The sequence below is a fragment of the Mirounga leonina genome, unplaced genomic scaffold (genome assembly GCF_011800145.1).
Source record: "Mirounga leonina isolate KUSES-001 unplaced genomic scaffold, KU_Mleo_1.0 Mir_165, whole genome shotgun sequence".
NCBI classification, from domain to species: Eukaryota; Metazoa; Chordata; class Mammalia; order Carnivora; family Phocidae; genus Mirounga; species Mirounga leonina.
This window is the reverse complement of record NW_023270415.1, coordinates 53,124,244-53,152,137: the sequence shown is the minus strand read 5'-3', so window position 1 is coordinate 53,152,137 and position 27,894 is coordinate 53,124,244. Positions and strand designations below refer to the sequence as shown.

Here is a 27,894-nt window from a genome sequence, read left to right as displayed (position 1 = left end):
CACATTCTCACTGTCAAGGCTTAGTGAAGCTATACTATACAGCTTGCATGCCATGGAAATATGATTTTAACACAGGTCTTTTGATTTTATTCATATTTTGTTCTGGAGAAATAGAAATATCATAAATCTTGACACTGTAAAAGTACAGAAGTTGAAGTTTAAAAAATGGGCAGCAGAAATGGAAGTTAACATGAAAAGTAAAGAGAAAGACTTCATAGTTGGATGAAACAGGCAATAGCAATTTCAGTATAATATTTAAAGTCAGTCAGTAACCAGTACAAATCAAAGTAACAATAGGATTATTAAATCCTAAGATTAATAATAGGATTATTAAAACAAGTAGCAAGTAATATGAGTAGACTAAATACTCACTGTTTATAGTTGGGAAATAATAGATAATATCCAAAGTTGATAAGTCAAAAACTACCAGTAAAACATAAACATTTAACCTGGGGAAAACTGATTTAGGGATGGAGTAGGGGATTCTGCTTTTCATTTTATGTCCATTCTCTAATATTTAATTTTTTCCATACATGTGTATTTATTACATTGATTTTAAACAGAGAGATTAATAGACAATAGGAAAAGAGGGAGGGAGAGAAACCTACATACCTAGAGGTTATCACTGCATAATGAACTTTCAGATTGTTTCTTTCTTCGTTACACCTGTCTGTATGGCTGACAATCTTTTTATAATTATAACATGAAAATAAAGCCAGTTTCCCTCTGAAGGACCAGAAAATCTCAAATTTTAAAAAACCAAGTGAATTACTTCAAATCAGTTGAAGTACTTTATTACCTACCAGAAAATAACATCTGGCAGTGTTGGAGCTTTCTGGTGGGAAAACACTTCAAAATGTCAAAGTACTATTAACTTCTTAGTTTGGATCACTATATTATACTGAATACAAACCACTGTTGTTTCAGTTGATGAATTCTGGAGAGTCCTTAGTCTCAAAGTGCCATGTAGGACTGAAGAATACTTCCCTATAGTTGAGCAGAAAGTTCTCACAATAATAAAATTACTGTCAAATGTCACTGAGTTCTTTGCAATTATTGTGGGAGTAAAGAAATCCTAAAAATACCCCTATGGTAGTATCTTTACAGTTTGTACTGACATAAACTCTTTTGGGATTCTTCTCTAAGATGAAGTCTACACCCATAATTATGTCATCATGTATGCAGAAGTGTCATTTTTGCTCAGTTCTTGTAATTTGTTTATAAGCCTGGAAGAGCAATAGCTAATGGTGATGGCCAGAGCCATCTGCCACTTAGATACTGGTGTTCCCACTAGAACTGTGATGTTGGTTCATCTATATCCTAAATTAGGTGTGTAGAGAAAAAAATACATGCCTGTAAGAATGCATTTTATAGCGAGCAGAGTGTTGTTCCAGAAACTAGTCATCAGGTTATCTTGGCCATTGTAAATTCAGTACATCTGGGAATTATTCTCAGGAAAACATTGGGTAGATGCTCTAACTACTGGCTTGGACTTTGTTTGACTACTGCAAATACTGGAAAAAAGTAAAGCACATATGAAGCTCTAGTGTATAATCTACCAAGTTAATTCCATGATACATGATGGTGAAACCTTGATCAGGAGTCCTTACTGAGTTTGTAAGATTATATTAATGGTTTATGGTAGACTCCTTCACAAATGGCAATGAAATATTCACAATTCCCCTATTGCTTTATTCCTAAGTCTGGGCCAGATATTTGCAATCAACTAATGCTGTGTGTGTATGCATTTTTTTCCTTATTTAAATTTAGGATTCTCTAAGAACCTTGCTTGCATAAATATAGTGAAATAGTTAAAAGTAGGGATTTTGAAGTCAGACATATCTGGGTCTGAATCCTTCAAGCTCGAATTGTTAGATAACCTCATCAACACAGTCATTGTGAACCTCAGTTTTCTTATCTATAAAAAAAGGAATGAAAGCACAACTCAGAGAGTTGTAAAATTAAATATGATAGTTTATATAAATCACCTAGTGCAGTGGTTCCCAAGTTGTATACACATTGGATTCTCCTGGGGAGCTACAAAAGACCTACGGGTTCCTATGTTCCATCCCAAGAGACTGATTTAATGGGTCAGAGGTGTGGCCTGAGTTTTGAAATTTTGTAAAGGTCTCTAGGTGACACTAACATACAAACAGGTTTGGAAACCACTGACCTAGTGCATAGCAACACCAGCATAAGGTGCATATGGCCTAAGTGTTTTATAAACATTATCTAACTTAATATTTGTAATAATCCTAAGAGGCGAACACTATATAATCCCCAATTTCCAGATGATAAACTGGGGTTTAGAGATATTTGATAACATAATCAAGGCCAGGTAATTATTACAAAGCAGAATCAATATTTAAACCCAGTTTGCCTGAATCCAAAGCCAAGCCCTTAGTTGTAATGCTATCTAGTCCCAAGCAAATTTCCTATCCGTAACTTTCCAACCCAATTGAGGTATGGTATTTTGACAATCTCAGTTTTGGGGAAAAAAAGAAAGAAGAAAACACACAAAAAAGAACCCCTCCAGAGTTGTGAGTAAACACTCAAAAAATCATAGAAACAACTGCTTTGTCTCAAGCAAATGGTCAGACTGAAAGCATGGTATAACTGCTGAGGATTATTGCAGGAAATGGGATAATAAAGGTTAGCTATGTTTCTCATCAATAAACATATCATTCCATGTTAGACAATAGTTCTTAGTCCTGCTGAATTTTAGTTTTTTTAATTTTTTTTAAAGATTTATTTATTTTAGAGAGTGAGAGTGTGTGAGCAGGGGGAGAGGGAGAAAGGGAGTCTCAAGCAGACTCCCCACTAAGCGTGGAGCCTGATGTGGGGCTTGATCCCACCACCCTGAGATCATGACCTGAGCCAAAACCAAGAGTTGGACACTCAACTCACTCAACTGACTGAGCCATCCAAGTACCCCAGTCCTGCTGAATTTTTTAATAGAATTTTGCATGAAAACTCACTCCAGCTTCCTTCTAAATGGATCAAGGACTCAAAAGACAAAGATGTCTTTTGGAAGTTATACTCAGCACTTACTTTTCACTTATCTATACTACAATAATTAGCCTTTGTCAAAACTAGATTGATGTGAATTTCAGCCACAATAATTGAAACATGGTCTATGTTCAGTAAAGTCCAAGATGCAAGTGAAATGATAAAGCATTACCATATTACTGTGAGCATATCCTTCACAGAACCATCTTGAACTGGATTTTTTTACTCCAGCTTCTCAGAACAGGCTAGAATAACTGAGAAACTTTTTAAAAAACAAAAAATCCCTACAAAACAGCTATTCTCTGTCATGACACCTGCGTTGTCTGGGTACCCAACTGAAGAAAAAGAACAAAATTAGAGGACAAATACTGTCTGATTTCAATACTTATTATAAAACTACAGTAATTAAGACTGATGTATTGGCATAAAGATAGACAATGGAACAGAATAGAGAGCCCTGATATAGACCCACACATGTCTAGACAACTGATTTTTGACAAAAGTACAAAGGCAATTCACTGGAGAAAAAGTAATCTTTTCAACAAATGGTGCTGGAATATTTGTATGTCCATATTAAAAAAAAAAAGAGAGAGAACTTCAACCCATACCTCTTACCACATACCAAAATCAACTCAAAATGGACCATAGATTTAATGTAAAAATCTAAAACTATAGAATCTGAAAAACAACATGAGAGAAAATCTTTGAGACCTTGGGTTTAGACAAATATTTCTTAATTACAGCACCAAAGACAATCCATAAGAGAAAAAAAACCAATAAAATTGGACTTCATCAAAATTTGAAAGCTTAGTTCTTCAAAAGATCCTACAAAAGAATGAAAAGACAATCCACAGATTGGAGAAAACATTTGCAAATCATAGATCTGATATAGAACTTGTATCCAGAATATATAATGGACTTTCAAAACTCAATAATAAGAAAACAACTCATTTTTTTTTAAAGGGAGCAAGTGGTTTGAACAGACACCTCACCAAAAAGATATATGATAACAAATGAGTATGTGAAAGGATGCTCAGTGTCATTTGTCATTAGGTAAATATAAATTAAAACCGCAATGAGATACCACTACACATCTAACGAATGGCTGAAATTAAAATAACTGACCATACCAAGTATTAGCAAGGATGTGGAACAACCAGAATTCTCATTCACTGCAGGTAGAAATAGACGTGTTTCAGCCCTTCAGAAAAAAGCTGGACAGCATCTTAAAAAATTAAATACACACCTACCACATGATTTAGCCATTCCACTCCTAGGTATTTACCCAAGAGAAATGAAAATAGACATCCATAAAAAGATTTGAATACAAATATTCATAGCAGTTTTATCTACAATAGCCCCAAACTGGAAAACATCCCAAATGGGTGATTGGATAAGCAAATTATGGTATATCCATGCAACATCCAACATACAGCATGGATAAATATCAGAATAATTATGCTGAGTAAAAGCAGCCAAGAAAAAAACAAATACATGCTGTATGATTCCATTTATATAAAATTGTAGAAGATGAAAACTAATATATACTGACAAAAAGTAGACCAGCGGTTACCTAGACTAGGGTAGGGGAGGTAGGAGGGATTAGAAAAAGACACAAGAAAACTTTTGGGCATAATAAATATGCTTATTACCTTAATCGTGGTGTGATTTCAAAGGGGTATGCAGGTGTCAAAACTTGGACGTTTTATTAAATATGTATAGTTTTTTATATCAATTATATCTCAATAAATCTATTGAATATACAAATTTTTAATAAGCTCTTCTCTTCTTGTTTAAAGACTTCATTAGCTAAATAGAAAAGCATTACATATGATCATGATATTTTTATTTTATAATTGTTTCTTTTGATTACATGCTGCAGTGATTTCTGATAGGGTTAAGTTTCATTTTCCAGTAATAAAAGACTATCTTTTTTAAAAGCCAGTTTTATTGTTTAAAGACAGCACAAATATCTTAATTAATTGTCTGGATGAAAATAAAAACTCCTTCTACCTCAAAAAGAAATTAGGAGTATCATGGATTAGAGAAAGTTGTACAAAATTTTACAATATGATTGCTTTTGAAATTTAAAAACTGGAGAGCATATTCAATAGTTTGCAGATTTATCTCATGTACCCTGATCCATTTGTTAACAGGCAATTATGAGAGCACATTGCTGGTGAGAATATCCGTTTTCATAACTAAAAATATATCTGCCACACTTAAGTACATTTAATTTCTGAGCATCAATTTGCTGAAGCTTTTGTTTGTCTTTTTCTCCTTTCTTCTCCAAAGGTAAATGGCATGGAAGAGTCTTTAGAGACGAAGTTGCATTTCAACAAGCTGGTTTTGGGATTTGTTCATGTCCTGTGCTTGCAGTTATTTATTGCTTTATAAAGGTTATAGGTAGGTAAATATAACTAAAGGTCGATGAAACAGAACATTTTACAGAACACCCCATTCGCTTAACACATCTGAACTTCTACCATTTAAAATTATTTTCAAGAATGTATCTATTAGAATTATGACAACTGAAATATTAATGACATATCCATATAGATAGGAATAGATGGGTTTTATTTTTTTTAAATACTTTTCTTTTTTAGATTTTATTTATTTATTTTTTTTTAAAGTAATCTCTACACCCAATATAGGGCTTGAACTTACAACCCTGAGATCAAGAGTTGCATGCTCAGGGGCATCTGGGTGGCTCACTCTGTTAAGCATTTGACTCTTGGCTCTTGATTTTGGCTCAGGTCATGATCTCAGGATTGTGAAATTGAGGCCCTGGTCAAACATGCACTGGGTGTGGAGCCTGCTTAAGATTCTCTCTGTCCCTCCCCCAGCTCCAAAGAAAAAAAAGAAGAAAGAGTCACATACTCTACTGACAGAGCCAGCTAGGCACCCTGGAATAGCAGATGTTTTGTTTTGTTTTGTTTTTAAAGATTTCTTTATTTTGAGAGAAAGAGAGAAAAAGGGAGAGAGCGCGCATGTGAGCAGGGGGAGGGGCAGTCAAGCAGACTCCTCACTGAGCGCAGGGCTTGATCTCACAACCCTGAAATCATGACCTGAGCTGAAACCAAGAGTCTGATGCTCAACCAACTGAGCCACCCAGGTGCCCCAAATAAACAGTTTTTAAATGCCTATAGAGAAGACTCCACAACTTTGCTTTTGTAATCTATTTTGTGGTAACTTTACCTTCAAGCCAGGACTAAAAGTAAATTCTAGCTTATTCAGAATTTTGATGAATGACGTATTAATAACTAACTTAATATACTGGTTAATAGAGTTGCTCTATGTAGTATACCTGGATTTCCAATTTATAAAAGAAATATGTTATAATGAAATACACAAAAACGAGGCCCTAGAATACCTAAAACAATCTTAAAAAAAGAAGAATCAAGTATGAGGCATCACTCTTCCTGATATTAGGGCCATTTATATAGTGACAGTAATCAAGGCAATAGGGTATTGGTGGAGGAAAAGATGGATAGATCAATGGAAAAGAAGAGAATCCAGGAAGAGACCTATACTCTATCAATGTCAATATCCTGGTTGTCATATTATATGATCGTTTTGAAAGATGTTAACACTGGCTGGAACTGGGAAGTGTACAAGGGATTTCTCTAAATTATTTCTCACAAGTGCATGTGAATCTACAATTATCTCAAAATTATAAGTTTAGTTTTAAAAGTAAAATAATAGCAAATGGAATGGAATATAATTACTCTGTTTTATTTTAAAATTAAATACAGGATTTTACAATTCTTGGTGGTTTTATTATAAAGATGAATTACCACATATAAAGAGTAGAAAAAACAATTCATTATTTGAAAATTTTAGTTAATTAGATTTTCTTTCTTTTTTTTAAAGATTATTTATTTATTTGACAAAGAGAGATACAGCAAGAGAGGGAACAAACACAAGCAGGGGGAGTGGAAGAGGGAGAAGCAGGCTTCCCGCAGAGCAGGGAGCAAGGAGCAGAGAGCCCGATGCGGGGCTCGATCCCAGGACCCTGGGATCATGACCTGAGCCGAAGACAGACGCTTAAAGACTGAGCCACCCAGGCACCCCTAGTTAATTTGATTTTCAATGACTAGGCTTTGATTGTACACAGAATTGCAGTAATAGAGATATCTGAGAGTTCTGTAACCTTTTCCAGGTGTCAGGAAGATAAGCCATAAGCAACTTATCAACCCAGAAAGCTGTCGGCCTCCAGGCATGACCTGGGTCTAGGCCACCTGATTGGTTCCCATGTAATGCAATAAAAAAAGGATGTTCTCATCAGCACATCAGAATACTTAAATTTTGCCTGTGAGTATCTGTTTCACAATCTTGAAATATATAAGCAAGAATACATAAAATTGGAGTACAACATTAAAATACTTGTATGAAGTTATTTTTGCACAGTATCTTTGTAAGTAATCCAACCTATGATATTATAATGGATGTTATAATTGTGAAAGTTTGTTTCGTTTTGTTTCCCTAAAGTATGGTCTTTCTTATGTTTTTAGAAGAGATTAACATTATAAGAGTGAGCTGGTAAAAATGTAATACATTTTGAATTAGATACATTTTCAAACATAACCTCACAAGCTGTTAGAAGTGTATGGATTGTTGAAAATGTTTCATAAAATGCTTTATCAAAACAAAATTGGGGCACCTGGGTGGCTCAGTCGTTAGGCGTCTGCCTTCGGCTCAGGTCATGATCCCAGGGTCCTGGAATCGAGTCCCACATCGGGCTTCCTGCTCGGTGGGAAGCCTGCTTCTCCCTCTCCCGCTCCCCCTGCTTGTGTTCCTGCTCTCACTATCTGTCTCTCTGTCAAATAAATAAATAAAATCTTAAAAAAAAAAATTGTAAAAATAAAAGCAAAAATTGCCATTTTCCCCCCTGTTGCTCCATTTCTACTGCAACCATCTCAATTCACCCTCTTACCTCAAATGACTTGTCTGAACAATTTTTTTTTTAAGATTTTATTTATTTATTTGACAGAAAGAGACAGCGAGAGAGGAAACACAAGTGGGGGGATGGGAGGGGAAGAAGCAGACTGCCTGCTGAGCAGGGAGCCCAATGCGGGGCTCGATCCCAGGACCCTGAGATCATGACCTGAGCCGAAAGCAGACGCTTAACGACTGAGCCACCCAGGCGCCCCTTGCCTGAACAATTTAATCTGTCTACTAATTTCTTAGCTCTGACTTGTTCTCACTTCCCACCCTTAGTCCATCCCCCTCACTGTCCCCGTAGTGATCTTTCTAATAAGATATCTGCTTACCCTCTGTCTGCTTGAAATCCAATCATTGCTTCTGATTGCCTAAAATACAAAATCTAGACTTTGCTGGGCATGGCCACCTAAAAGTAGGCCCAGCCTATCTGCCACTACTAAATACACATCCCCCGGCCACCCTTCTCCGTCTTCTCAGAACACACCATGCTTTTGCTCATGTGGGCCCTTCCATCTAGAATGCCCATCTTTGCCTCTGCCTGGTCAATGATCTCACTTCCTCTCTGAAGCTGTCTTCAATATCCTGAGGCAGTTCATCACTCCTTTTTTGCTCTCTGGGGATTTTATATGGAATAATAGTTACTATTTCTTGAGCGCTTACTAGGTACCAGGCACTGTGCCTAACTAAGCATCTTACAGACGTGATCTCATCTAATCTGCCCAGCAGCCCTATGAGGTCATGTGGCACTTTTCACACTGTCTTCTCATTCATTGTTTTCATGTCCGCATCCTCACTGGAAGAGACCAGTCTCTTCATCTTATCAGAACCACCTCCTCACATAATGCCTGATCAAATCAGGTGCTCAGTAAATGTTTGTTGAGTGAGAGAATGATGGAATGAGTCAAATGAAATAAATACAATATGGTGCCTTAAAAAGGAACTTATCGGAACTGGCTTCCCATACATGTATGTGGCCAGAGCCTGGAATATGCTTCCTAATCCAAATATCTCTCTCCTTGCCCCTGGCATGCTGCCTGAAATCCCCATGGTCCTCAAGAATGCCCTGTCTTTATTTTTTTATTCTTACTGCCACCAACCTAGATTGTCTTGCCTCTTATTTGATCTACTCATCTACTTTCATATCTTCTCCTCTTTAGTTACTAAGTCATTTTGGAAGAGATTGACCTTCCTAAAATACTCATCTGATTATATATTTCTCTTGCTCAAAAACTTTATATTTTCTAGAAGGAATCCTTTTGTCTGAGTTTCAACAATCTACAATCTGGCTTCAACTTGATCACACACTACGTTTTGAATCCTGTGGTCCAATCAGTCTGAAATAGTTGCCATCCTCACCCCATGCCTTTGTTCATTATGCTTTCTTTGCCTGTCTGGGCTGCTTCTTATCCTACATTGTCTATAAAAGTTTTGTCCCTTCCATAATGCTTTCCTGGAACACTCCAGTCAGGAAAGTTCTCTGGTGTTTCCTACGTGCTCATTACACTGACAGAGGGCTTCTGAGAGACATTTTATGTTTTAGACATCTCCCATATTCAAAAGCTAGCTCTTTGAGGGATCAAGTTGACCTTCTTGTTAACTGCCCACCTCATAAATGATCCCCTTTTAAAATAAGTGCTACCTCCCCATGTAGGGATGAGTCCTCTAAATGTGTTTCTGCCATATTACCCTGCATCTCAGAGCATAGGTGAATAGATCAGAATGGGCAGTGATGGGCCAGAGCTTCTCAGAGACTATGTACGTGTAAGAAAGGAGCCTCGGAGCTTGGACCTATCTCCTAAAAGAGAAACTGGGCCACCAGTAGTGATTTATCTTGAGGCCGTGTCCCTCCAAAGGGACCATTTTGTTCATATAAGAAAAGGGCAGCCCTCTAGGTAGATGCAACTTCAAGTGAGGGGTACAAATACATGTGGTGACCTTGAGTAGCCATAGTATTTTCCTTCATAGCTGCAGAGGCAGAGAGAGCTGGGTTGCAGAAAGAGCAGAATAGACCAAATATCTGGGGGTGAAGGTGAGGGGAAAGAATTAACCAAAAATCTGCAGAGAAGCAGCAGTCTATGAGAATTAGAGCATGAGCCAGCAAGAGAGGAAGGGGCAGAGGGAACCAGGGTCTGTTCCTGTCAGCTTTCCCGATACTGGGTGCAGGCCCTGAAGAGACCCCATTCCCTGTGGTGTTCCTGAGAAAATGCAGGATTCTTTCAACAAACTCATTTTTAGCTCAGGGGCAAAATGAGTCGTGCTTTAGTCATCCAATCCCACAAGGCTGAGAGTAGCTTTTTAGAGAAACTTGCCATGTCAGGCATCTGGTGGATACATGTCTTGAATGTAGGTTGGATGGCTGGTTCTTAACCTTAGCTGTACACTAAAAACACCTGAGATGCTTTTAAACCTATCAATTCCTGCATCCGACTGCAGACCAATTAGATTCAAATTGGCTTGGATGGGAGGGCTCATGCATTTGGTATTTTTAAAAGTTTCCCTGATGATTCTAAAATGTCATCAGGAATTATCACAGGCTAGATGCTATAAAAGCACAGACACGAGGGAACACTGGTAGCATATTAAGCAATTTTTATTGGTTAACTCATCTGTGTTGAATCGCTTATCAGATTACACAGTCTGGGAAAAGACTCGGACAGTAGGCTAGGGTCAGGGTAGCATCAGAGCAGTGGAAAAAAAAAAGTGTATAAAAAGGAGGACAGGCATTGACTTTAGTCCAATTTTTTCAAACCGCAAATTATTAGGGCACTGGAGTAGTTGCATAAACCATAGCTGATCAAGCAGAAGGAAATGGGTTACCCTGACCTTTTTTAATCTCCCAAATGTGGAATTCTTTTAAAATGATACTTTATGAAAACAATATTTTGCTAAAATGTTAAATCGAAAGTCAAGCTTAATGGTATGACACACGGTCTCTAGATCAGCATGATAAAGTTATCATAGCTTAATGTCCAATTATTACTTCTATATTAATAATTTAATTATTAATGTAATTAGGAGGCAGCATGAACTTGCAAGAGTACTAAAATGTATCTCTTTAAGGCTCTATGCCCAGGGGCACCTGGGTGACTCGGTCAGTTAAGCGTCTCCCTTCTGCTCAGGTCATGATCTCAGGCTCCCTGCTCAGCGGGGAGCTTGCTTCTGCTGCTCCCCCTGCTTGTTGGTTCTCTCTCTCTCTCAAATAAATAAATAAACCTTTAAAAAAAGGGGGGGCTATGCCCAATTTTCCTACATTGTTAGATCAAGTATGACTTCATCTTGCTTAAAATGTTGTTGGTACATTTCTTAATGCATTCTGACTGGTATTGTAGCTAGTTTAGTGTTCATCTTTTGTCTTCTACTTAGAAGCTCCTTGAGAGAAGCAATCATGGTATTGATCTTTGTATCCTTCATAAGGAACCGTCTTCAATTAGGGCATTTTAGTTTTATTTGTTGTATTAAGCTATGTCATTTAGGCATAAATTCTACTGCCAATAATAGTAAACCGTACCACAATGGCTTAAACAATGGGTTTATTTTTCTCTTATAGCAAGAAATCTAGATACAGGCAGTCCGAGGTTGGCATGGCTTCTCAAAGAAGCCGTTAAGGATACACATTCTTTTCATCTCTCTGCTTCTGCTATCCTGACTGTTTAGCTTGTCACCTCATGGATATTAAGATGGCTGCTACAGGGGCGCGTGGGTGGCTCAGTTGGGTAAGCGTCTGCCTTAGGCTCAGGTCATGATCTCAGGGTCCTGGGATCCATTCCAGAGTAGGACTCCCTGCTCAGCGGGGAGTCTGCTTCTTCCCCTCCTTCTGCCCCTCCCCCCACTTGTGCTCTCTCTTGCTCACTCTGCTCTCTCTCTCTCAAATAAACAAATAAAAAAATCTTAAAAAAAAGATGGCCACTACACCTAAGCATTACATTTTTTGCAGGCAAGAAGGGGACAGGTTCAAAAGGCTCAAAGGATCATTCTGTCCCAATCTCTCCTTTTAAAAAGCTTTTATGGAATCTCAGCCATTAACACTTCATTGGTTAGAACTGGATCCATGTTTATCCCTGGACCAATACCAGAAAATAATTAGGGAGAAAGGAATTATGGATTGGAGTTGAGTCAGACAGAAACATTCACGTAAGGTTTGATTCTAATTAGAACCAAAAGGAATGTTACCGATTATTTGGCACCTCCTCTGAGATCTGACAGATGAGAAAACTGTGGGCCAAAAATGTCTGAGATCTACAGCCAAGTAATGGCAGGACAGAGAATAAACTAAGATCCAGCTATCACCATTCCTAGGCCATTGAACATTCCATACATCCACATACAGATCATTAGAATGTCCTACATTAGAAGCTACGAGTCATTTCCAAAGAGAGAATTTAGAACATTGGAACTTTATTTCAGCTGTCTCCAAAAGAATCTTCTCCTTCCTATAAACATTCATAGCAACAAATGGAAAAACAGACTTTCCAGTCTTCCTTTGACTTAAAAGATGGCAAAATAAACTTCAAAATTTCGGGGAGACAGACATATCCTCCATAAGTTGTCCTCATGTTCTGTGTAATTTGGAAGGTTGTTTTTTAAAAGTCCTAATGCAAAACAAATTCATTACACAATGAAAATCCAAAAGTGGTAAAGAACAATTCCAGTGTTTTCTCTTTTCCCTTAGTATATACTACCATTGCTAATTTTTGCTAGGAAAAAAAAAATTAATTTATTGTTACTATCAAATGATCTCAATACCTTGACACCCCAAAAATAAGGTTTGTTAATTGTATGACATCTAAATAATCATCATTCCATAATTTTTCAGTTTCCCCAAATGACCAATCTTAGCTCTTTAGGTATGATAGCCACATTCCAGGAAAAAAAAAAATCTCCATTTCAACCAATGAATGTTCTACAATAGTTTCGATTATTAGTTCTCCATATCTATGATTTTTATCATTATGAGTAAATGCTGAATTAATGGTAGCTATTATTAAGTTTAGGTTAATATAAGTTCAACAACAAGACAATAGATATACATCTTTGAAATAGTAAAACAGGTTAAAACAAAAATCAATTATATTTTTATTAAGTTCAAACATATCTGGGCCTGGATTTCTGGGACTCGTAGTATTACATAATGGTATCATTACCCTTACACATATAGCATATATGTATTTAAACCATTCATCCACCTGCTGTCATGTACTACTTGAAGGATTTATTCAGCAATAACCTTGCTACCACCACAAACTCTGTTACGGAGAACGATTTTTATGAAAATTCTACTTCATAAGCTATCATTTTAAACAGGGAGGTACAGTAAAGAGATGTTTTATCATACATTTTGTAATAACCCTACATAGTTTTTCTAAGTCAATTTTAATCTGTTTGGGGTGTGTAGTTTATCGGTTATATTTCAGTTTCCATGGCGACAGATGCAATCATCATATACACATTCTGCAGCTGGGTAGACAGGCAGTCTCCTCTGAGACTTTAACTTGCAAATAAAGCAGTGTGTGAGTAAGAGGCAGGCATGCCTCCTCCAGTAGACTGAGCACACCGCACTTCTAGGATACCAATCTCAGGTGATAGCCAAAGCAAGGCTTCCAAACGCCACTTTTTCTCCAGCTTTCTCATCGAACAGTTGAGACATCTTTACCCAAGGCAGAAAGATACTTTCATTTCTGCTTTTAGAATCTGGGACTTAGGTTAAAATAAAACACAGTGGAAAACCGTACACTAAGTACCTGGTTCTCATCCATTTCTTAAGACTTCCTGTGTTTCTGAAGTGGAAATTTATAAAAATACAGTTCAGCTGTTCTGAAAATAAAACTCAGAGGATGATGAAAAATAAAGTTGTAGAAGTCACTGAAAAAGAAGACTTCAGTAACAAAAAATCCTTGAGTCCTTCATGATGTCCTGAAGTGAGATATCATGTATTGACTCAGTTTCAAAAAAAGATGCTTTATTTTTTTTGTTGTAGGAAATCTCAAATATACACAAAAATAGAAAATAAATGAACCTCTATGTACACATCTCTCAGATTCAGTTATTAGCAACATTCTGATACTTGTTTTATCTATAAACCCCCACATATTTTGATAGATATTAAAGGAAATCATGTCATTTCACACATATACATCTACTATGTCACCAAATGATAAGGATATTTTAAAAATAACAATTATGCTCTTATCTATAACACTTGAAGAAGAGCAATTAACTCCTTAATTTCAGAAATATTCTATTTTGAATTAATAATAATATGAAAAGAGATTAATGTTAACAGTTTTTATACATTATTTAGAAGACTTGTAAATAAATGGCTTCCATGAAAAATTATAAATAATTTATTGTTCCCATGGAGAACAAAATACTTAAAAATTTTTTTTATTCTATCCTAAATTTTTCTCTTCCTCTTTCTAGATGAGGCCCAATTTCTAGTCAGTTACTATCATTTTACAATAGTGTAGGGAATACCCATTGAAGAAGTTCATTTTAATTGAAATAACATTGGGAAATCTCTGATTCAGTCCTCAATTCCTCTTCAGTTGGCCCAGAAATCTGTGCCAAGAGGTTATCTTTCCCCATATGCCTGTGATTGCTTAAAACTACTATGTGTATGAAATCTATTTCATTAAAAGCCATTGATTAAGCTATTTCTCCATGAAAACCTTTCTCATGGATGACTAATGTTCCATTTGTTGAATGTGTCTTTCTTTCCCTGTCCACTTAACTTTTATGAAATTCCCTCTGATGTATTTCCTTATCTTTCCTGACTTGTATATTTCTCTCTCCATCTGTGAATCTTTTTTTTTCTTTTTCTCATTTTTTTTCTCCTCCATTTTCATCTTTCATTTCCTTTCTAATCTCTGCCTCTCTTTTCTAGTTTTTATTTTTATTTTTTTTTTAAGATTTTATTTATTTGACAGAGAGAGATGCAGCGAGAGAGGGAACACAAGCAGGGGGAGTGGTACAGGGAGAAGCAGGCTTCTTGCTGAGCAGGGAGCCTGATGCGGGGCTCGATCCCAGGAGCCTGGGATCATGACCTAAGCTGACGACTGAGCCACCCAAGCACCCCTCCTTCCTAGTTTTTAAATGTGTTAACTATTAGGCAATATTCCCTATTCTTAATTTTAAAAATAGATGAGAAAAATATTTGGGGTTTGTCTAAAAGAAAATAAAATGGTTTTTTACTTCCCCCCCCTTTTTTAAATTGAGGTACCATTGACATATAACATGTCAGTTTTTGGTGCACAACATAATGATATGATATTTGTATATATTGTCTAGTTAACATTCATCAAAAATGGTTTTTCGCTTGACTTTCTTAGTAGCTCTCTTAGCATGTTTGTTTAGGATGTATATTTAGTCATTCTAATAGGTAGCTATCTATAGATTGCATGTTTATGAAAGATGGTTTCCAAATTCTAAGCAGCTTTGTAACTAGGAATTTTACTTACTCTCATGCCTCCTATGCTAATAGGATAAAGAAAAGTGTACAATCCCCTCATTTTTGGAAAAGGTCAATGGTTTAGAGTTTCAAAATGTCACTCAGCAGGTGGGTGCAGGCCCCCCATTGCTCAGTATTTACTTAGTAAATTTAAAGGTATTCCAATTGGATTCTGGCATTAAATACAGATTTTATGGGTCTTGTTAAAGCCTTACATCTGGAGGATGTCTTAGAGACAATACACTCTGAAAGTCCTTCGTTTTACTGGTTGGGAATTGAGACCGAGGGAGGCTAAGTGACTTCCAAGGGTGGCCTTTTAAGTGAGAAATGGGCTGAGAACTAGAACCTTAGTTTAATGACTACCAGTTCAGTACTTGCCCTACAATTTCCAAAAATAAGGGGTGATTACATGTTACTTGATGTGAGAAGACAGCACTCTCTCACATCAGTATAACCGCATTGTGAGTGTTTTTCCAGGGTGCCTGATGCTTTCACACTCTTTGACCCAGTAGGTCTAGAACATTAAAACACATTATAAGGACAGTTGGTTAGATCAAGAGGTACAGAAGATGGTTTAATCTGCTTTCATGCATGAATGCAGCCACAGTAGCCCCTCTTTTCTGAGGGAGATACGTTCCAAGACCCCCAGTGGTTGCCTGAAACCACAGATAGTATGGAATCCTATATATGCTATATTCTTTCCTATACACACACACCTATGATCAAGTTTAATTTATAAATTAAGCACAGTAAGAGATTACCAACAACAATAATAAAACAGAACAATTATAACAGTATACTCTCATAAAAGTAATGTGGATATAATCCAAATATCTCGTACTGTACTCACCTTTCTTTTGTGATAATGTGAGATGATAAAATGCCTACATTGATAAGATGAACCGAAGTGAATGATACAGGGTTTGTGACATAGCGTTAGGCTATTACTGGTTTTCTGATGGTAAGTCAAAAGGAGGATCATCGGCTTCCAGCTGACCGTGGGTAACTGAAACAATGGAAAGCAAAACCACAGATGGGATGGGGGGTGGGGGGACTGTAATGGTATCTTACTAGGAGTAAGTCAGGCCACACTTGCAGGGGAATTTCAAAATAAGAAACTCCTCACTAATCAAACAGGAAATACCGGAATAATTTTCTAAAACAGCATTCAAATTTGCATCTGTGAAAGGGAAAGGATGTCCATTCTTTCCTTTATCTTCAATGATCTAATGTATTTATTGGCTTCATAGAGTCCCTGTCATTTTTGTTCTGTTTCATTAATAAGTTCCCAAGGAATATGTCACTTGCTCTAATTAATGATGAAGTATAAATGGGTACACATGTCACATTCTAATTGTGATTAAAAGTGCCTTCATAATAACAGTGATAAAGAAGATAAGAACACACATGTCCTAAATAATTAATTGATTTAATTCCAATGCCTTTTGCTTTCCAGAAACAACTTCAGGAAATGTGTTTGGTTTTTCAACTCCTAAAGGGATGGCCTATATTTTAAGGCATTGTTAGCTTTATTTATATTTCTCTCACATATTTTTAAAATTGTTAGCCTTATTTACATTTATGTTTAAAATACCCTTTTTAGGGGGTGCTTGGGTGGCTCAGTTGGTTAAGCATCTGCCTTCGGCTCAGGTCGTGATCCTGGGGTCCTGGGATGGAGCCTGCCATCAGGCTCCTTGCTCAGTGGGTAGTCTGCTTCTCCCTCTCCCTCTGCCTCTCTCCCTGCTTGTGCGCTCTCTCTCTCTCTCAAATAAATAAATTAAATATTTTTAAAAATAAATAAAATACCCTTTTTATGACACACAACTTTACTGAAGGAATACACTATTAACCACTTATTGTAGGTTGGAATTAGAAGTACTAATGAAAAACCACTGTCCTTCATTCTGTGTGTCTAATGAGAAAAATAAATAAGTAAATATTAGAAATGTCACTTTGGTGAGGTTATTAACAACCTTAAATTATAGGGAGGTTCCTCTAAAGGGCAAAAAGGATGATAAAACATGTCTTGGAATGGCTTCATAGTTTAAGCAAACAGCATAGCCAAAAAAGAAAAAAAAATGTCCCACCCAACCGGAAATTGTAAGAACAACTTAAACTATTCCAGAGAAATAGACTGTTTCAATAAAATGTTAGGGAGAAAAAAATCAGCCCACAGCATCAGTTGAATTTTGACTGAGACAGTCAAAGATTTGGTCTGGAAAAACACAATACTGAGAAATCTAAAATTCTTAAAGAGCATTGGAAATGCAGCCCCTAGGAAAAATAATGGAGGCTAATGCATAAAAATAAGGATACTGATCATATGTTGTAATTCAGTCTTTCTTTCCTCACATTAAGCTTTAAGTATAACATTGTACAGTCACAATGTAGCTAATTGATTTATTCCAATATTATTAAAATGTACTCACTTAGAACACATACTTCCAGATCTCTATCTTCACATCTAACTTATGCTGTGAACTAATAAAATGATTTCTGCAAAAATATTTCCCAACATCCTGAAAAAAGTTTTTAACTTGTAGCAGCTTTTCTCTAACTATAGTAATCAAATAACAACCAAAAAAAATGAATGGTTTGTAGTCATAGGAATTAATATAACTGAAAGAACTGGGAACTTCAAAGTCAGTTTAAATATTTGCATCCTAGTTCCTGGTCAATGACCTTGGATAAATTATTTATCTTTTCTGAGCCTCCGTTTTCCCTATTGATAAAGTGAGACTAATGATAATTACCTTATTGGGTCTCCTTTACCACCCACACAAGATTACATATATCTTGGCTTGGTGTGTTGTAGATGTTTAATTAATGTTTGTTTCTTCCATTTTTATGATTAGGATAGAATCTGAATTAAAAGCTGGATATCTTGGGTGCCTGGGTGGCTCAGTCATTAAGCGTCTGCCTTCGGCTCAGGTCAAGATCCCAGGGTCCTGGGATCGAGTTCCACATCGGGCTCCCTGCTCAGCGGGAAGCCTGCTTCTTCCTCTCCCACTCCCCCTGCTTGTGTTCCTGCTCTCCCTATCTCTCTCTCTGTCAAAAAAAAAAAAAAAAAAGCTGAATATCTTAAAATGTAGGCCAGTGTTCTTTTCCCATAGATTACACAAATTGCTGCAATAAACTGGAGCCCCTCTCCCCCCTTACCCACACCAAGAAGGTTGGAGAATAAAGGCTTGTATAAGAAAAAAAAGAAACCTTTTTTCTTCTTTTTTCTAAGTTTTTTTTTATTTATTTCAGTAGTGTTCTTTTTTTAGTTTAATTTTATTATGATAGTCACCATACATCATTAATTTTTGATCTAAGTCAAATTCCTCATATCAGTGAGATCATATGATAATTGTCTTTCTCTGACTTATTTTGCTTAACATAATACCCTCCAGTTCCATCCATGTCATTGCAAATGGCAAGATTTCATTTTTTGATGGCTGCATAATATTCCATTGTATATATATACACCACATCTTCTTTATTCATTCATCTGTTGATGAACATCTAGGCTCTTTCCATAGTTTGGCTATTGTAGACATTGCTGCTATAAACATTGGGGTGCAGGTGCCCCTTTGGATCACTACATTTGTATCTTTGGAGTAAATACCCAGTAGTGCAATTGCTGGGTCATAGGGTAGCTCTATTTTCAACAGAAAAAAAGAAACCTTAATCAATTTTAGCATATTTAGATAGACAGCATGATAAGCAAGAAGACCATGTGCAAATCAAATATGGAAATGGATGCTTCAGATTTTTGTATCTCCAACACTGAGTGTATCATAAGAATCTTGGTGGGAACACAAGTACTCTAACACACTGTGTGGTGTTCAGCATTGCTATTTAAAGATGTTTTCTTGTATGTTTCAAACTTTCTCAATGAAGCCTGGTATTTTTCCTGATTCTTAATAACTTGATTCTCATAATGTATAATGTTGAAACATTTATTTTACAAAATATATCAGTAATAGTAAAGGACAAGTGAGCATTTGTATAGAACACCCCCACATTTTGGTTAAATTTTAACAAGATAGGCTGTTTTCAGTGAGCTGTCTGGAAATATGTTTTTACAAAACTCAGAATGAGCTAGGCAGGAGCTATCTCAAATATATTTACTTTTATTTAACAACTCCATTAGTGCTTGGATGTAATATTGTCAAGTCAAGGGCGCCTGTGTGGCTCAATCGGTTAAGTGTCTGTCTTTGGCTCTAGTCATGATCCTGGGGTCCTAGGATCCAGCCATGTGGGCTCCCTGCTCAGCAGGGAGTCTGCTTCTCTCTCTCCCTTCACCCCTCTGCCCTTTTCCCCTGCTCATGCTCTCTCTCTCTCAAATACATTAAATCTTTAAGAAAAAATTGTCAAGTCAAAGGATTTTCCCTCTTATTTTGTATTTACTTAGTTTCTATAGTGCTCTAAAATTCCACTATTTGGGGTGCATGGGTGGCTCAGTTGGTTAAGCAGCTGCCTTCGGCTCAGGTCATGATCCCAGGGTCCTGGGATTGAGCCCCACCTCGGGCTTCCTGCTCAGTCGGGAGCCTGCTTCTCCCTCTCCCTCTGCCTGCCGCTCTGCCTACTTGTGCTTTCTCTCTCTGTCTGTCAAATAAATAAATAAAATCTTTAAAAAATAAATAAATTAAAATAAAATAAAATAAAATTCCACCATTTTGGCAGCAACTGGGTACACTTAAATTTTCAATCCTTGTCCTATGATATGAAAGGGCAGAGTCACTGAAGATGGCCACTTTTCCTTAAGAAGTCATGTTTTGAGAAGACGGAACTATCCTAAAAAGCAAACTGAAACTTCATATTTACTGCACACTGTCACTCATACATTCCCACATGAGATTTGTATTTTCATTTTCTTTCCAGACTTATCTTTAAGAGCTTGGCTTTACATTTACTGTCTTCTTTTTATAGGTCAGGAAATTCTAACTTAGGTAAGTTAAATACATGAAAAAAAACCAGCTTGATTGGAACAAGGATGTACTGGAAACCCTGTCTGCTGACTTCAAAAACATGCTCATAAAATCTACACTGTATTTCTGAAAGATACATATATATATATATATATATATATATATGTGTGTGTGTGTGTTTCCCCCCCTAATAGGAGCTCATCCTCTAGGGTAGAAAACAAAAATTGCCATGCCAAATGAAGAGGAGGCTGACTCTGATTTCCATTCTTCCATCTACCCCCTCTTAGTAATTCCATGTACTCCAAAAACTTCAGTCCTCCCATTTATTCACCTTGCAACCCTTACTTTAACCTATCTCTTGAATTCAATTTCCAAACCCATATTGCTAATTTCTGACATTACTGAGTCTCAATATGACCAAACTGAATGCTCCTTCTACAGAAATAATTTTCCCTTCCAAACTGTCCTAAAATCACTCTTGATCTTTTCCTTCTTCCTCTTCCCCCACAACCTGTCAGTTATATAATCCTATTAATTGTTTAATTGATTCAGTCCTTAAATAGTTCCTGGATGTATGCTGTGCCCCCTGAGGTAAAATCTGCCCCAGGCACAGGCCTGGGAGCCAAGAATGTCAAAATAAGTCCCTGTCCTCTAAGCTCACAGTGAATGGATTTCAAATTTTTATTTAATGTCTTTCACATCCAACAATTTCTTTCCATTCCCACTGCCAATATTTTAATCCAATTTATCATCTTGTCAGGATCAGCCCCTTGCCTGAGTTTCCTAGCTGCTGTCTGTCTGCTTCTATTCTCCCTGCTTACCCCCAGCCTGAGCTCCCATCCCTTATGCTCTAACTGCTCTTTTCACTACCGACAGAAGAATCTTTCTGAACCCTGCTTTGCAATACTGCTTCTTTGCTTGTATGTCTTTGATGGCTGCTATTTGCTGGCAGAACCATGTTCAAACCTATTAGCCTGTTTTTTAAGGATCTCTATAATCCTTTGCTCCTCTTGTTCAGCCTTATTTCCCATCATAGGAAAACTTGATCCTCAGATTCCCTCCATTGGAATCACATAGACATCTTATTAAAAATATAGACTTCTTGTCCACCAGTGAATCAATTTCATGTGCTGCATCTAAAAAATTGAAAAGCAATCCCCAACATCTGGCAGCTGCCCTGGTATTCATAGGTAGGCCATGGTATTCTCCTGTTGAGCCCAAGCAATTTCACAGAACACCAGCTTTAGACAAGGCCACTTGGTGCCCATGATAACCAATCTGTAATCAAGTGTCAGCACAGACAAATACAGGAACAGTGCCCAAACCACAAAAGTGGCCAAATACTCCTTTTCCTGAATGGTATGATTGATTGCTGTTTCTTTACTAATTATGCTTACTGTATCGCTTGGTTTCTTCCATCTTCTAGGTAAGAGTTATTAAGATACCCAATCACAGAATTACCCCTTCTTTTTGACAGCATCTAATGTAGAGCAAAGCCCTGTTTCCTTGGACCCTCCCCCAAATTACTAGCAAAAGCCCAAATATTATAGTCCTTTTTTTTAAAAAAAAGATTTATTTATTTATTTTAGAGAGAGAGTGAGCAGGGGTAGGGGCAGAGGGAGAGGGAGAGAAATCCTCATGCAGATTCCCCACTAAGCACAGAGTCAGACCCAGGGACTCAGGGCTCGATCCCAGAACCCTGAGATCATGACCTGAGCCCAAATCAAGAGTCAGCAGCTTAACTGACTGAGACACCCAAACATCCCTATAGTAAATCTTTTCTAACACCCTCTTACTAAGAGACCACATGGTTCTCCCTCTTTGTAATGATCAATAAACCCAGTCTCTTTCAACTGCTGGTGTGTTCTTGGTGGTCTTTGGCTGGAGGGTATTGACAGGTCATGTGAATTCTCATTTTATTGCACTCCTCAAGTGAATCCAGAGTGGAGACCAAGAACCACCACTACAACCAAACTGTTCTCTATTTTTTGTCCTGTAAAGAAGTCATATACATTATTACTTATCTAAAACTTTTCTATCCTTCAAAGCTAACTTATGGCCCCCTTCATCACCGAGGGCCCCTTGACCCTGCCATCCCACATCATCTGCTCCTTCGCTGAACTCCTACAAGAGACGCCCATTTGGAACCAAATACAGCATATTGCATCGCTCCTTATCCTTTAACATTGCATGGCCTTCCTCTCCTTAAAAGCGACGGCTCCTCAACCTCAGACTTTCCAGAGAAAAAAATCAGTTCTAATCGCTATCAAAGAAGAATCTTCTTGAACCCTGTTTTGCAGTGTGTCTTCTTTGTTCACACTGCTTTAGTGGCTGTTGTTTCTGGCAGAATTCAGTTCAAATACCTCAGCCTGTGATGAATGAGCAAGCTGGGACTGTTCAACGTCAGGCCCTTCAAGGCAAAGTTGGAGAGTGAGTTCCAGAAATGTCAGGTCTCTCTGCTGGGGCCAAATCTAGAAAGTAGCACCCAGAAAGGGCTTAAAGGCCAAACAGGATAGGTAAAAACATTGCTGAGCCTGCAGTAGGAAGGTAACAAATAAATGAAGAAAATGAATGAAAAGGAATTAATGTATCTTGTGCTCCTAGCAGAATTATTTATCATCAGACATGTTTGAACAGTCCTACATAATGATTTTATTTCTTTTTGATGTTTTCTCTATCTTTTTAGAGAAAGCATGCATATGATAACAGGTGTTTTGTTTGTTTGTTTGTTTGTTTGTTTGTATTTTGTGAAGACCCTTTTTTACTTCCATGTATTTATTCCTTTATTCATCACATTTTCCATGGTGAGGCACTGTGCTAGGGACTAGTGATACAAAATTGATCAAGAAAGACAGGTCCCTGCTCTCATTAAAAGCCCATGATTCATTGGATGGAAATAGATAATTAAATATTAAATTACTCTAAATTGTGTTAGCATACAAGGGCTATGGGACTACTTGGGATGGACTCCGGGAGGAAACAACTTTAAATGGACACCTAACAGATTAGGAGTTAGTCATTTTATAGAATTGTAATGAATCATTTAATATATATGTGAAGGTTTTTTTTAAAAAATACACTTTATGCTATTTGCTTAAACGATAGATATCAAGGTTTAAGAAGTTATTTTCTAAGGTCTTACCACCCTTCAATATGCTCTGACAACCGCTAGCTGCCTTCTTTTAAGATACTTCATTTTTGTGTCTCCAACATTTGTGTTCTTTTTTTTTAAAGATTTTATTTATTTATTTGACAGAGAGAGACACAGTGAGAGAGGTAACACAAGCAGGGGGAGTGGGAGAGGGAGAAGCAGGCTTCCCACCGAGCAGGGAGCCCAATGTGGGGCTCGAACCCAAGACCCCGGGATCATGACCCGAGCCGAAGACAGACGCTCAATGACTGAGCCACCCAGGCGCTCTCATGTTCTTTATCTATGTCCTTTTATATGAGTACAACTTCTTCTTCTTCTTCTTCTTTTTTTCTTTTGAGAGAGAGATAGAGTGAGAGGCAGAGAGAGAATCTTAAGTAGGCTCCATGCCCAGCGCAAAGCCTGACCTGGGGATCCATCTCACGACCTTGAGATCATGACCTGAGCTGAAATCAAGAGTCAGTTGCTTAACCTACTGAGCAATCCAGGCGCCCCATGAGTACATCCTTCTGTTCTAAAGAGTGTTCTGTGTTGGAAGATCTTATGAAGCTTTCTTTGGTATGAAATATCACTTATGGCATAGTGTCAGATCAAAAAATGGATTCTCCACTGGGAAATAGCTTGACACATCATGGGTACTATCTTTAAACATTCCTGGGAGCTGCCACTGTTTATGTGTATTGTTGTTTAATTACTTTTTTCCTAATATTATACAGACTACATGGGTAGCAAATGACAGAAAGGCAGGGTCCATGTCGATCTTATCTATGGCAGCATGTCCTCCCAACACCTAGCACCATTTCTTGCACCACATCATAATTCCCATAGTATGAAGAAAATGGATAATGCACCTTTGCAAAAATTGGAGAGAATATAACCAATAGTATAGAGAGGCAGAAGAGGGTAGAAAAAAATAACCCAGAGGGCTTTGAATCTCACTACAGACAAGATGGCGGCATTTGAAATGATTCACATATAAGGATCCAAAATTCTTGTGGCTTCAGAGAAGGTACACAGAAATATGTCCACATATACTCACATTTCAAATAAGAACTTGTGGTTAGAGGAGGATTATTGAATGAGACATGATCCTTTCCTTAAGAACCTACAGTCTAGCTGAGGAGAAAAGGCTCAAGAACAAGAAACAACCTGGTAGCAATTAAGTGCTAGGCAGGAGGTGCGGAGAGTCTGAGCTTGACAGAGGCAGAGAGAATGGTGAGGAGAAAGAATATTCTTTTGGAATTTAGAGTTATATCCTTTTATATGCTTGCCCATGTCAATCTGTCCCTTTAGAAATATAAGTTCCTAGAGGGTAGCAACCATGTCTATTTAATTGCCTGAATTCTGATAACTAGGACAATTTCCACATCGAATGTCATACAGTCTCCCAAACTATGAGGTAATTCTAGCTTCTCTGTAGCTGCCCCCAATAAGGTCATTCACCTGCATCCTCTACTAACCTTTGGGGTTAAACTCTTATGTACTAACTTTTCCAAAGTGTGCCAATTTTGCTGGCCCTCCAGTCCTTCAGCCTTGATGTGCTGACTCTCAAGACCTGTGCCTATATTTTCTTCTTCTAACAGACCTGCTTAAACCTGATATACTCCTGTCTAGTCTTCTTGCTGAAGTGAATTCCTGGCCTTATCCTTTCCAGGATAGAGTGTCTGTTATCACTCCTGCCTCCTTGAACCACTTATCTGCACAACAAATTAACTCAAAATTTAGTGGCTTAAAACAATGTGCATTTGTATCCTGCACAGTTTCTCAGGATCAGGAATCTGGGAGCAGCCTAGGTGAGTATTTGTGGTACAGTCGCTCATGAGGCTGCATTCAAACTGTCAGCTGGGAATCTCGTCATCTAAAGGTTTGAATGGGGCTGGACGATCCACTTCCAAGCTTACTCACACGGCTGTTGGCAAGAGGCCTCATCTCCTTGCCACATGTACCTCACCAAAGGATTGCTTATGGTAGTACAGCTGGCTTCCCCCAGAGAGAATGATCTGAGAGAGAGAAAGAGAGAGAGAGGACTATATTGCCTTTTATGATACACATTGTTAGTTCCACCTTATTCTGCCCATTGAAAGCAGGTCACTAAGTCTAGCCCATACTTCATGGAAAGAGATGACACGAGGATGGGAATACCAAGAGGTAGGGACCATTGGGCGTTGTTCCAGAGGCTGCATATGATACCCTTTTATAAAGTGACTTCTCCGTTCTTCATCTAAAGTAGTTACCTTAGTTTTATCATATGTTTATTAACTTCCTCATGGAGTTAAAGTGAATTTTAATGTGTTTGTCTGCAAAGCTATATGAAGTTAATATTTTATACATTAGCATCAAAATAAGAGTTCCCCTTTCTCCTACTGACAGATTTCACCCTTTTGAGAATGAAAACTTACTTGTCTTTTCCCCTGATATTGTCTTCCACTAATTGCTGTAGATTACCATTCCTTGCTTTTTTTGATTTGTAAGTCTGTCGGGAAAACAACACAAAGCATTCCTTAAACTCACAATGTCAAGAAGCAAATAGAGAATGCTTTCTCCTCCTTACTGCCAACTGGAAATATTCATATCCAAATCCTTTGCCACTTAGTCAACAAGCCAAACCCAATTCACTATAAAAGTGAACATTTGCCAAACATTTTCTTCATCTACTTATACCAAATAAATAAAGACCTGTATTAATGTGAGTACTGGTTTATTTCATAAATAATTGAAATAACTCAGGGCTTGAGTCTTCAGAGTTTAGAGGAAGCAAGAACCCAGCAACTAAAACATAAGCTGCCATGGCTTGATTCTGGGCAAGTTTCTTTTAAACCAGGTATAAATCGGAAATTGGCAGTCAAGGTCATAGCCTCTGTCATGTAAGAGTTTACAGTTGGTGAACATGTTAGAGATTGGATCCTGAACCCATACCTATTGTTACTAAGAAAGCAAAAACTGGTCTGGTAACCCCCTTCTTGCCTTTAAGGAAGGAACAGATACTCTTTTCATATATGGATGCCTAGTTCAGCATCACTGAAAAGATTGTCTGAAGAAGGAATGATGCTACAATACCCATGATGGGATGCTTGGGCAGAACTCTCTTGCATTCATAGATTTGTACATAGATTCTTGGTCATGTGGATGAAGAGAATGAAGACAGGACTATATTCCCAGTCTCAGTTCCACCACAGCTGTGTTAATTTTCAACAGCACCTCTGTGCAGATTTGTTTTAATGGCTAAAGTGTGTTAAAATACTAGTAAAAGGGTTGGCACATGAGCATTCAGGAAATATTGATTCTACTTCCTTTTGTGTCCTATCAAAATGTGCTGAAAGTAACTCTGCCAGGGAGCTTTTTCATATAGCTATTGCCTCGTTTCTGGCTCTGCTGGTGGATCTGGGTGTGAAGGGAAGTTTCTCTACCTTCTGCATGCAGGACATTATATTGTTAACTATATTCTGAACACTTAAGAGAAAATTGAGCTGAATATTTAAGTACTCCCTGAAGTCAATGCACGATTTAGGAAATTATGTATATTAGAATGTTATGTTGCAACATGATACATTAAGTCCCAGTGAAGCTGTGGTTCCCAATTCAGACTGTATTAAGTTTCTCTGTTTAAATTTTATTATAGTGTAGATCATCAATACCAAGTGAATCAAGCCAACTGTGAAAGCATCACTAATACGAGAAAAACATTTTAATGTATCAAGAAACCACTCTGAAATTTTTCACAAAATACACCACTTATTTCAGGGAAATTTGCTGGAAAGTTGCTAATGTTGAATTTTGTATTTTATTTATGTTTACCAAATGCTTTGCAATCACCTTTATTTCCCATCTCCCAAGACTTTTGATAAAGGATCAAGCCAGACTACCAACTTGGAGAAGCGATTTTGCTGAGGTCGAAGGCTCCATTAGACCATGCTCCAATTGAAAACAGGTAATTGGGTCTACAATATTTTGTAGAGGTCCTCTACTATTAAAATAGCCAAGCTATAGTCTTGAAGCTTTTCTCACTCTGTCTCCCATTAATTGAAAACTGTAATATCTCCCAGATCTCCTTCACTTTGCCCACAGAGCCAGGAAGAAGAATCAGCACACTCTTTGCATCTTCTACTTTTCCAAGCCACTTTACTGTTCCAACTTTTACTCAACTACTTTTCCTAGTAGAACTTTATATAATTCTCTTCTTGTCATATCATCTTGGCTTCCTTGTCACATCTATGCTTGATATATATTTTTAAAAGATTGCATTTATTTATTTGAGAGAGAGAGAGAAAGAGAGTGCACACGCATGAGTCAGGGAGGGGGAGGTACAGAGGGAGAGGGAGAAGCAGAAGGCCTGCTGAGCTGGGAGCCCAATTTGGAGCTTGATTCCAGGACCCCAGGATCATGACGTGAGCCAAAGGCAGATGCTTAACCAACTAAGCCACCTAGGCACCCCG

At 37.5% G+C, this 27,894-nt stretch overlaps 1 long non-coding RNA gene across 1 annotated transcript in view; it reads left to right on the top strand.

Moving 5' to 3' along the window:
• Window positions 1-27,386, top strand: part of LOC118015123 — a 157,517-nt gene extending 130,131 nt beyond the window's left edge. Inside the window, exons 4-6 of the long non-coding RNA XR_004680537.1 lie at window positions 5,305-5,415; window positions 7,172-7,323; window positions 27,296-27,386. This is a non-coding gene — a long non-coding RNA (uncharacterized LOC118015123). The remainder of the gene's footprint in view (window positions 1-5,304; window positions 5,416-7,171; window positions 7,324-27,295) is intronic.
• The last annotated feature ends 508 nt before the right edge of the window (window positions 27,387-27,894 follow it).